General features: G+C 44.2%; 1 pseudogene; it reads right to left on the bottom strand.

Moving 5' to 3' along the window:
- Nucleotides 1-10,856: 10,856 nt before the first annotated feature.
- Nucleotides 10,857-12,046, bottom strand: LOC133755139 (UDP-galactose translocator-like; annotated as a pseudogene).
- Between the last annotated feature and the right edge of the window lie 357 nt (nucleotides 12,047-12,403).

Raw genomic sequence — 12,403 nt, 5'->3', positions numbered from 1 at the left:
CCCCATGGGAGACCAGGATAAGCACCTGGCTCCTGCCTTTGGAACAGCGTGGTGCGCAGGTCGCAGTGCGCCAGCGGCGGTGGCCATTGGAGGGTGAACCAATGGCAAAAGGAAGACTTTTCTCTCTGTTTCTCTCTCTCACTGTCCACTCTGCCTGTCAAAAAAAAAAAAAAAAGACTAAAGGAGTTGCTCTAATTCAAGCTGTTGAAAGCATGTATCTTTCTTAGACAAATACTAAAATTACAGGAATTTCTACTATCCAGGTCTTCATTCTTCACCAACATTCATCAACTTTTCAAAGTTTGGTTTAAACTCTAAATTGCTTGACATCCATTGTAGTGTCATAGTAAATGTTACTGTTGTCTGAAATTCTGTGACAGTGGGCATATTTGATGTGAGATTTCTAGTACATCTATATCTGTATGACAGATTAGCATGGTGTCTCTGGAGTGACTGTCTAACTGCTTATTTCCAAGAAAACAAGCATTCTATGTGACATCCATCATGACCAATAGAAATCTGTGAAAGTCAGGGCCAGCACAATGGTGCAAATATTAGGCCTCAACCTGCCATGCCACCATCTTGTATGATCATTCATTTGAGTCCTTACTGCTCCTCTTCCAATCCAACACCCTATAAATACATGTTGGAAAGCAGTGGAGTCATCCCCCAAGTACTTGGGCCCCTTCACCTACATGGGAGACCTGAACGGAGTTCCCGGCTCCTGGATTTGTTCTGGTTCATCTTCAGCTATTGTGGCCATTTGGAGAGTAGACTAATAGATGGAAGATCTCTCTCTCTCTCTTTCAACTATCTATCTTTCTCCTTCTCTGTCACTCAGCCTTCTATATGTTAAAGATTTATTTGTTTCTTTTGAAAGTCAGAGTTTCACAGAGAGAGGAAGAGACAGAGACAGAGGGAGAAATCTTCCATCTGCTTCTTTACTCCCTCCAGATGGCTACAATGGCTGGTGCTGGTTCAGGCTAAAGCCATGAGTCAGGAGATTCTTCCAGTCTCCATGCAAGTGGCTGGAGCTCAAACACTTGTGCCATCCTCTGTTGCTTTTCCCAGGCCATTAGCAGGGAGCTGGACTGGAAATGGATCAGCCAGAACATAAACATATAAGATGTCAGCATCACAGGTGATAACTTTACCCATTACCCCTCAAAGCCAGTCCTTCTGCCTTTCAAATAAATAAATAAATAAATCTATTTCTAAAAAATAAATCTTTGAGTATCTTCCTGGTTGTGTCTGTGAAATCATCTAGCCAATGAATGCAATGGTGTGATAACAACACTACAATGAATGGGGACCCAGACACTGGGAACTGATCCTGTGCCCAGCATGTAGAATGTTTGGTAGGTTTTTTCTAAGTCTTTTTAAAAATCTATTTATTTGAAATAGAGCTGCAGAGAGAGAGAAGAGAGAGACAGACAGACAGAGAGAGAGAGACCTTTCTTCCACTGGTTCACTCCACAAATGCCTGCAATATCCAGGGATGGGCTAAGCTGAAGCCAGAAGCCAGGAGCTTCATCCAGGTCTCCCACATGGCAGGCAGGGGCCCAAGTCCTTGGGCCATCTTTTTTTTTTTAAGACTTATTTTGCTTAGTTGGAAGTCAGGGTTACACAGAGAGAAAAGGAGAGGCAGAGAGAGAGAGAAATGTCTTCCATCCACTGGTTCACTCCCCAGTTGGCCACAATGGCTGGAGCTGCACCCATCTGAAGCCAGGAGCCAGGAGTTTCCTGCAGGTCTTCCCATGTGGGTGCAGGAGCCCAAGGACTTAGGTCATTTTCCCACTGCTTTTCTGGGCCATAGCAAAGAGCTGGATCAGAAGTGGAGCTTCCAGGACTCGAACTGGTGCCTATGTGGGATGCCAGCACTACAGCTTCACCTGCTATGCCACAGCACTGGCCCCTGGCCATCTTCTGATGCTTTCCAAGGCACACTAGTATTGAAATGGATCAGAAATGGAGCAGCCAAGTCTCAAACTGGCACCCACATGGGATGCTAGAATCACTGAAAGTGGCTTAAGCCACTATGCCACAACAGTGTCCTCCCCCCAATGTTTTGAGAGTGTTCTGGGATGGCAAGTGTTTGTCAAGGGGTTTGTATGTGTCAGACTCTTCAGTACCTCAACATGTTACGAGTGTCCCTCATATTCTGAAACCGAGTCACCACCCCTCCAAACCTGTTTCCTCTGAGATTGAGTTTCTGAACAGGACACTGTTGCCACAAAAGACCATCCATCCTCCAGGTCACAAGGGATGCTGAGATGACAGCAGCTGTCAGCTAGCAAGGGGTCATAGAAGACTTCAGCACTGGCTGGGGGTGCAAAAGAACATTTAAATTTTGTAGAGACCTGAAATCTGGGGCCTGACTCCAGAGGAGAGAAGCAGCCTCTGTGCTACTGGGAGGAAACATCACAAGATTTCCCTGCTGGGACCCCAAGTTACAGAAAAATGCTGCTGCTCCCTTTTCTGAACCTCCAAATGACAGGTTTGTCAGCTGCAGTCTTTACAGCCTTCCTGTGGCTCCCTTAACCCATATGAGTAGGCGCAAGACCCAACAGACAGGTGCCAACAATTCACTGGATTTGGAGTTTCACTGCACATCACTATTGCTCCCTAGAGAGTCCAGTTGACACATTTCAGTACTTTCTCTTTGTGGAACACCCAAAGCAAGTTTACTCATCAGTGCAGTGTATAAGCCCTCTGAGAGTGGTTCTGAATTGGAGTGCTGAGGAGCCATTGATGTTTAGCCCTACCCAAAAGGTAAGGATGAACACTGGGATGTATGCCATTTATGTGTGTGCTTACCTATTCAAATATCCCCAAGATATCAAGCATTACAGTTATTAAAAATGTCTCGGGTCCACTGTCTGCAATGATGACATCCTATATAGGGACTGCTTCATGTACTAACTGCTACACTTCTTTCTTTTTTTTAAAGATTTATTTACTTATTTGAAAGGCAGAAATACAGAGAGGCAGAAACAGAGAGAAAAAGAGGTCTTCCAACCATTGATTCACTCTCCAGATGGCTGTAATGGATGGAGCTGAGCTGATCCGAAGCCAGGAGCTAGGAACTCTCTCTGGATCTCCCACTAAAGGCTAGCTGCCTGATGACTTGGGCCATCTTCTACTGCTTTCCCAGTCAGAGAGTGGGATCAGAAGTGGAGCAACCGGGACTCAAACTGGCATCCATATGGGATGCTGGCACTGTAGGTGGTGGCTTTACCTGCTACACCACAGCGCCAGCCCCTTCTGCACTTCTGATCTAGTTCCCTGCTAATAGGCCTAAGAATGCAGTGAAAGATGACACAAAGCTTTGGGCCTCTGCACCCTTGTGGAAGACCCAGACGGAGTTCAAGCCTCCTGCTATAATCTGTCCCAGACCTAGCCATCACTGATAGATTCTGTGTGTGTGTGTGTGTATGTTTGTAACTCTGCCTTTCAAATATATATATGTATGTATGTATATATATAGTACATCAAGCTACTGCCTAAAAAAAAAACAAGAAAAAGAAAAACACTCAAAATCAATGGCTACCTTTGTGGCACAGTGGGTTAACCCACCAGCTGTGATGCTGGAGTCCCATATCACAGTGCTAGATTAAATTCTGAATGATTGACATTTTGCCCAGTTCCCTGCTGTTCCACCTGGGAAAGCAGCAGAAAATGGCCCAAATACTTGAGTCTCTGACACTCATGTGTGAGATCCAGTTAGTATTCCTGTCTGATGGCTTCAGCTAAGTCCAGCTTGGTTGTTGTCATCATATGAGATGTGAACCAATGGATGAAAGTTCTCTATCAGTATACCTTTCAAATAAATCATTAAAAATAAAAGAATAAAATGCATAAATATTTAAGCTTAATGCTAGAAAGCATTTGATTAAATTCAGCATCTAAGCTTTAAAGAAATTGTTAGCAGAGAAGTAAAATATCAGAATTTTTTATTATAATTAAAATTGTCTTTGAGTAGCCTATAACAAACAGTATCATTAAGATAAGACAATGAAAGCTCTTTTCCTGGGAGTTTGCCCTGACAAAGCTACCTCCTTCCATTCTATTTCTGCAACATTGTACTAGAAGTACAGTCAGGAAAAGGAAACAACAAAATGGAAGCATTAGATAAATGGATCAAATTTTAAACCACAAAATTTTATTTTGTTTTTAGAAAAATTTTATTTAATAAATACAAATTTTGAAAATACAACTTTTGGATTATAGCAGTTTTTCTCCCCATAACCACCCTCCCACCTGCAAAACATCCCATCTCCTACTCCTTCTCCCATCCCATTCTTCATAAGATTCATTTTTAATTATCTTTATATACAGAAGGTCAACTTAGTATATACTAAGGAAAGATTTCAACAGATTGCACCTGCACAGACACACAAAGTGTAAAGTATTGTTTGAATACTAGTTTTACCATTAATTCACATAGTACAAAACATTAAGGACACAGATCTTACATGGGAAGTAAGTGCAGGGTGACTCCTATTGTTGATTTAACAATTGGCACTCTTATTTATGATGTCAGTTATCACCCGAGCCTCTTGTCATGAGCTGCAAAGGCTATGGAAATCTCTTGAGTTCACAAACTCTGACCTTATTTAGACAAGGCTATAATCAAAGTGGAAGTTTCATCCTCCCTTCAGAGAATGGTACCTCCTTTTTTGATGGTCCCTTCTTTTCACAGGAATCTCACTCACAGAGATCTTTCATTTAGGTCATTTTTTGCCACAGTCTCTTGGCTTTCCATGCCTGAGAAACTCTCATGGGCTTTTTAGCCAGATCTGAATGCCTTAAGGGCTGATTCTGAGGCCAGAGTGCTGTTTAGGGCATTTGTGATTCTATGAGTCTGCTGTGTATCCTGCTTCCCATGTTGGATCATTCTCTCCTTTTTAATTTTTTCAATTATTATTAGCAGGCACTGATCTTATTTATGTGATCCCTTTGACAATTAATCCTATCTTTATGATCAATTATGAACTTAAACTGATCATTTTGACTAGTAAGATGGCATTGGTACCTGCCAACTTAATGGGATTTGGAGCCCCATGGCATGTTTCTAGCTCTACCATTAGGGGTAAGTCTGAGTGAGCATGTGCCAAACTGTACCTCTCCTCCCTCTCTTATTCCCACTCTTGTTTTTAACAGGGATCAATTTTCAGTTGAATTTAAACACCTATGTTAATTAAAGAGTTCAATCAATGGTATTAAGTAGAAAAATGAAATACTAAAAAGAATAAAATAGTAAGCTATTCCTCAACAGTCAGGACAAGGGCTTATCAAGTCATTGTTTCTCATCGTGTCAGTTTCACTTCTACAGGCTTCCTTTTAGGTGCTCAGTTAGTTGTCACAGATCAGGGAGAACATATGAAATTTGTCCCTTTGGGACTGGCTTATTTTACTCAGCATGGTGTTTTCCAGATTCCTCCATTTTTTTTTTTTTTTTGCAAATGACCAGATTTTTGTTAATTGCTGTGTAGTATTCTATAGAGTGCATATCCCATAATTTCTTTATCCAGTCTTCTGCTGATGGGCATTTAGGTTGATTCCATGTCTTAGCTATTGTGAATTGAGCTGCAATAAATACTGAGGTACAGATAGCTCTTTTATTTACCAATTTAATTTCCCTTGGGTAAATTCCAAGGAGTGGGATGGCTGGGTCATGTGGTAGGGCTATATTCAGATTTCTGAGGAATCTCCAAACTGTATTACTAATGGCTTTACCAGTTTGCATTCCCACCAACCATAGATTAGTGTGCCTTTTCCCCCACATCCTCACCAGCATCTGTTGTTTGTTGATGTCTGTATGAAAGCCTTTCTAACTGGGGCAAAAAGAAACCTCCTTGTGGTTTTGATTTGCATTTCCCTGATGGCTAGTGATCCTGAACATCTTTTCATGTGTTTGTTGGCCATTTGGATTTCCTCTTTTGAAAAATGTCTGTTTAGGTCCTTGGCCCATCTCTTAAGTTGGTTGTTTGTTTTGTTGTTGTGGAGTTTTTTGATCTATTTATAGATTCTGGTTATTAATCCTTTATCAGTTGTGTAATTTGCAAACATTTTTTCCCATTCTGTTGGTTGCCTCTTTAATTTTCTGACTGTTTCTTTTGCAGTACAGAAACTTCTCAATTTGCTGTAATCCCAATTGTTAACTTTAGCATTGACTACCTGTGCCTCTAGGGTTTTTCCCAAGAAGTCTGCCTGTGCCTCCCATGTTCTCTAATAATTTGATGGTATCGGGTAGTAAGCTTAGATCTTTAATCTAAGTTGAGTGGATTTTTGTGTAAGGTGAAAGGTAGGGGCCTTGCTTCATACTTCTGCATGTGGAAATCCAGTTTTCCTAGCACAATTTGTTGAACAAACTGTCCTTGTTCCAGGAATTGGTTTTAGCTCCCTGATCAAATATAAGTTGGATGTACATGTTGGGATTGATTTATGGTGTTTCTATTCTGTTCCACTGGTTTATCCATGTGTTTCTGTACCAGTACCATGCTGTTTTGATTACCACTGCCCTGTAGTATGTCCTGAAATCTGGTATTGTGATGCCTCCAGCTCTGTTTTTGTGTACAAGATTGCTTTAGCTATTCGAGGTCTCCTGTGCCTCCATATAAATTTCAGCATCATTTTTTTCCAGATCTGAGAACAATGTTTTTGGTATTTTGATTGGCATCATATTGAATGTATAAATCGCTTTTGGGAGAATGGACATTTTGAAGATATTGATTCTTCTAATCCATGAACATGGAAGATTTTTTTCATTTTTTGGTATCCTCTTCTATTTCTTTCTTTAAAGTTTTGTAATTCTCATCCTAGAGATCTTTGACATCCGTGGTTAAGTTTATTTCAAGGTATTTGATTGTTTTTGTGGCTATCATGAATAGTATTGATCTTAGAAGTTCTTTCACAGCCATGGCATTGCCTGTGTATACAAAGGCTGTTGATTTTTTGCACTGATTTTATATCCTGCTACTTTGCCAAACTCTTCTATGAGTTCCAAATAGTCTCTTAGTGGAGTTCTCTGGATCCCCTAAATAAAGAATCATATTGTCTGCAAAGAGGGACAGTTTGAGTTCTTCATTCCCAATTTGTATCCCTGTAATTTCTTTTTCTTGCCAAATGGCTCTGGCAAAAACTTCCAGTACTATATTGAATAGCAATGGAGAGAGTGGGCATTGCTGTCTGGTACCAGATCTCAGTGTGTTGTGTTCCAGATTGCCCAGATAGAAAGAACCAGTGAGACTCACTGTAATGCAAAGAATGAAGGGACTTTATTTGTAGCTCCAGCATGCTGGGGCCCCAGCCTCCCATGAAATGCAGTGCTGGGAGACCAAGACCCCCTTCTCTGTTCTCAGGGTTTTTATAGTTCCCAGGCAAACAAATATTACATCTGCATTCCTTCCTTCCCCTAGCCCTGCAGGAGCGAGGATGGCCCACCTTATTGGTTGCCTCCAACTGGTCCTGTGGACAGGACCAAGGACTGCCCGGTGTCAGGTTTCATCTTCTCATACCAGGGGCATCCTGGGCCTAGTCAGTTTTTTTGTCTTGTGAGAAGCCTGTCATGGCATGGCTCTGGCGTCTCAGAAGTGGAAATGCTTCCAACCTTTCCCCATTCGCTATGATGCTGCCTGTGGCTTTTTCATAAATTGCCTTGATTGTCTTGAGGAATGTCCCTTCTACACCCAATTAAACAACAAAATTTTCAATATATGTGGTTGACTCTACAATCTACAGAGGTAATCCAAAGCAAACTATAAACCGACAAGAGAATTAAGTGATATTAGTGAGTATAAGATCAATATATATCAAGTGGCTTTCCATGTAGCAGCAGGAAAAAATAGAAAGCCATTTTAAAGGACAAAATACAGACTAGAAAACTTCTATAGAGTATCTTTAAATATTTTTGAAATCATTAAAAAAGCAAAATGACCTAAAACAAAACTAAGTCAAAAACATGAAGAAAATGAAAAGCTCAGAATTCATTAAATTTTGAGTAAATTTCATCTCTTGTAAAGGAGTTTATTGGAAGCTCCAGGTCATAAGATCCCAGCAGAATCACAGACATTGGGGGGTGGGAGAGATCCCCAATCTCATGAGGTTGAGTCATCAGGAAGGTGACAACAGCCCCTGCTCTTAGGAGAGCGAGGCCCCAGGGGGGTGAGCTCCTCCAGACCTGAGCCCAAGACTCAGCCCTCACTACCCCCATCAGCCACAGCCTGGATGAATGGCACCCCTTCTCCCCACCCCTCACAGAAATCTAGTAGGTGTGACTCTGATTGGCTGCATCTTCTCTGACATGATGCCTTCTCACTGGCTCAGCAAACTGTCCAATCAGACACACTGGATCAACAATGAAGAGCAACATGGGGTCTTTTTCTTCGTGCTGCTAAATACAGCTTCTCCAGTCTGCTGCTTATAGGGGTTCCACGAGGCTCAGTCTTTGTCATCTGTGAAGTTCTCTCACTACAAAAACCATCAGAAGGATGCCTGGAATCTGGAATATGGGGAGTTTGTGGGGTTAGTTGCCTCTTGCTTGCAGGATGGTATCTGGCATGGGACACTGGATATCTTTTCATTCCTGAATGTTGTGACTGGTTCAGCCCTAGAGTTCTGTATTTTTCCAAATTGTGTGGTTAGGATGCACAGGTTCTCAGGGAGAATCCAGATTTCATGCATGAAATTTGGGTGATAAGCCTTGATTTGTGGGATCCCCTGTCCCTTGTTTTTCCTCCTGGATAATGTAATTCCCCTCAGTTAGGAATCAGGTCACTAAATCCACAACCCAGTCCTCTTGGCACAGCTCTTCCTAAGGGAGTGAGGCTCTCATATTGTGGTTGCTGGATATGAGCTGACCCTGGGGCAGAGAGCTGGATTAAAAGTGGAGCAGCCAGGTCTCAAACCAGTGCTCATATGGGATGCCGACGCTTTAGGCCAGGGCTTTAATCTGCTGTGCCACAGCACCGGCCCCTGTACTGTTTGCTTTTTAAAAATTGTAAAAGACAAAGGACTTTTTGGTTTACATAAATCATTGATATAAGACAAACCATTTTAGACTACTTTAAAATAATTTGAAATTCTACATGTTCTTTTATTAAAATACTTTGCTCTTATTTTAGAGGATTATTTCAAAATGCATATTAAGGAGCCAATAGATAGGGAAGGGAAAAATGAGAATGAGAATGTGTCTTGGCACCCAAGATGTGTTCCAAATAACAAAGTGGTAGCTTTGGGATCCACAAGAGAGAAGGCCCACTCTTCCAGGAACAAAAAGTCCTTGCCAAGGTCCCCTGTGCACCTAAAGGTCAACCAATGAGGATCAGAGGCACCTCAACCTTCAACCCCCATGCCCTGTATTTATAAAAGGAGCCCTCCCAACCTCTGAAGCATGACTTCCCTGGCCCCCACTCTGTTGGAACTGGTGCACCTTGCCCAGGAGGGGAATCCCAATAAAAACCTGTAAACTGATTCATTTGACTAGGAAGATTTCTTACACACTGGACACCTTGTGCAAAGAATGCAAGTGATCTTTGTCCTAACTTGAAATAAAACTGGTGTTTGGCAAGGAGAGAGAGGAACAAAGCAGAACAAATAACTTAAGGAATATAAGGGAATATAAGAATGTTACAGATTTGTAGCAGATAATTTTGTGGGAGGTTTCTTTGGCTGAGTTTAGAAGGAAATTATTTCTTTTTTTTTTTTTAAATAAATACAACATCTTTATTTGGCATTGGGTATCCTGACATTTTTTTTTCATTACAGTTCCTTAGAAAACAAAAAAAATCAAAACAATTAATCAAAAATAAAGATTCAATGGCCATATTTACAAATAGCAGAGCCAACCCGGGCATCTCCCCTGCGCGCACTCATACCCCCACCCCCCAGGACATGGTTAAGGGGTTAATAAGCTTTGGGCAGTGCAGGAGGCGGGTTCCATGGGTCTTCTGGTTCTAAGACCCCTTCCCCCACAGAGTGAGGGTATCTCCTGCAGCCAATGGGGTACCCAGAGTATGCCTTGGCAGCTTTATTTGCCCTCTCTGGGTGACTTCCCCAAATAACCCTGCATCCAGCAGCTGCCAGTGTCTTTAATTCAGTGAGTGAGTCACTTCCAGGACTGCCCCTCCACACTTTTCCCCACTACCTGGATCGTTAATGACCTTGTTACACCACAAATCCCAAACCTGCTAAAAAAACAAAACAAAACAAAAACAAAGGTGGCCCTGCTGCTGTGTGACCTCCCCCAGACAACCTGATGTCAAAGTCTCAGCTTTCACCTCTTTCTCATGCCCTGGATACTCGAAAAAGGTGCTCAGTGTCAGGGAAGGCCACACAAAAGCCAGAGCTGCTAATATGATCCGGCAGGGGTGGGGGGGAGGGAGAGAAGGCCTCGAACAATGGGAAACTGAACCCCACAGGATAGGCATTAGTCATCACCAAAGAGCTGCACAAGTTCTGGCCAGTTTGTCCTTACAAATGTGGAGGGACTGCTGGGAGGGTGTCTCCCAGGCACGGACCACAGGACACCTCCAGCAGAGGGTAACAGAGAAAAAAGGCCTTGAATGACAACATTCCCAACCCTGTCCTTCAAAAAGGCCAGACTGGGGCAGAGAAGGCAGCTCTAAACATGGCCCCGCCTCCGCCAAGGGGAGGGGGCTCAGCCTACCAGGAAGGGTTCACAGATACCTGGCCCTAGTCCCACAACCCCTCTGGAAGCCACAACGACCTGGGAGAAAAGACCAAGGTGTTCCAACCCGAGAGGAGCCAGGCCCTGGAGGTGACTTGGGTCCTGCAGATGCCCATCACCCTCCGCCCCAGCCCCCCTCCCTCTCTCCCCCCGCTGCCTCCAGCCCTCACTTCACCAGCACAGACTTTGGTAGAAAGGGCTCCGTGACGAGGTCTCCACGGTGGGAAGACAGCTGCCGCGGCGGTGGCTGCCCCGCGGCTGCTGCTGAGTGCAGGGCCCGGACGCAGAGGCAGAGGAGGAGGCAGAAGCTATGGCTTTGGCTGCACCTCGGGGAAGGCTGTAGAGGTAGACGGCACCGATGAGGAGCCCAGCGCCAAGGGCAAATAATGGGTCCAGTTGGAAGCCAAAGAGGCGAATGGAGGCAACAGTGGACAGCACAATGGACAGGGAGGTGGCAAAGCCCTTGAGGATGTTGTCAGCATACTTGACAACGACAGCCACCAGGAGCCCACCGAAGGCCTGGTTGAGCGCCACACCCCAGACGGCAGGTGTATACCCAAAGAAGAAGCCGCGGTGTGCCACAGCAGTGCGCTCAGCCCACCAGAGCCCCACCAGGCCCAGGGCTGTGCCGAAGAGGCCCAGCTGCAGGTTGCGCAGCCACACGGAACCTGAGCTGCCTTTGAGGATCTTCTCAAAGTAGACGCCTGCAAAGCCGAGGAGAGACAGGAGGCCACAACAGCTGCGAGGCCTGCCCCTGGGGTTCTGATCCAGTGGCCGTGGGCCGCCCCCACCAGCTTGCTGTGCCTGGACAATGGCGACCCCAGTGAAGAGGAGCAGCAGGGAGGCCTGCTGCAGCCGGGAGAGGCTGCGGTTCAGCATGAGCACTGAGAACAGTGCCGTGGTCATGATCTTCAGCTGGTACGGCACCTGGAAAGTGGCTGCTGGGAGATTGGAGATGGCAACGTAATGGAGGTTGTTCTGCAAAGTGTAGATGAGGGAGGGCACCGCAAGCTTGAGCGTGTCCACGTACTGCACCAGGACAGCCTCGTGGAGGAAGAGAACCAGGTGTTTCACATTACCCCTCTTCTGGGCGAAGAGCAGCAGCAGGCAGGTGAGGCCCTTGAGCCCTTCGGCCATGACCACAGCGGTGGTGGCAAAGAAGCGGTCCCCAGGCAGCGTGCGGGCATAGCGGATGCTGAGGATGAGGGAGGCGTTCTGGACCACCAGCACAGCTAGGGATATGTACTTGAGGTGTCTGTGAGCCGCCCTCACGGTCCCAGCTGCCAACGCCCCCGTGGAGACCGCCCCTGGTCCGGCCGCCGCGGTGGAACCGCCAACCCCAACCGCTGCCATGTTGGCATCTCCGAAGGAAATTATTTCTATGAGTTTCTCATGTTATATAAGTACAAAGACAGAACTATGGATTTGGGCAACATGCTAAAGCAATAAAGTTAATAAGATACATATATGTATATATACATATATGTGTATATATGTATACATATCTGTAATAAGTCATATATACTTTATATATACATATAAGTCTTAATGTTTCATTTTGAAATCTATTTTTAATTCAATTTCCCTTTTAGTAGCTTCTACTTAATTGATGATTTTCTTTGTCAAATTTCTAGGCATCTCCTGTAAGTTATTTCTTCCTCCTTGGTTCTGACTGTTGTGACCTGACATTAAAACTGTTTTATTTAGAAACCT

The sequence above is a fragment of the Lepus europaeus genome, unplaced genomic scaffold (assembly GCF_033115175.1).
Source record: "Lepus europaeus isolate LE1 unplaced genomic scaffold, mLepTim1.pri SCAFFOLD_3_1, whole genome shotgun sequence".
Classification (NCBI taxonomy): domain Eukaryota; kingdom Metazoa; phylum Chordata; class Mammalia; order Lagomorpha; family Leporidae; genus Lepus; species Lepus europaeus.
This window is presented reverse-complemented; position numbering and strand designations above follow the sequence as displayed.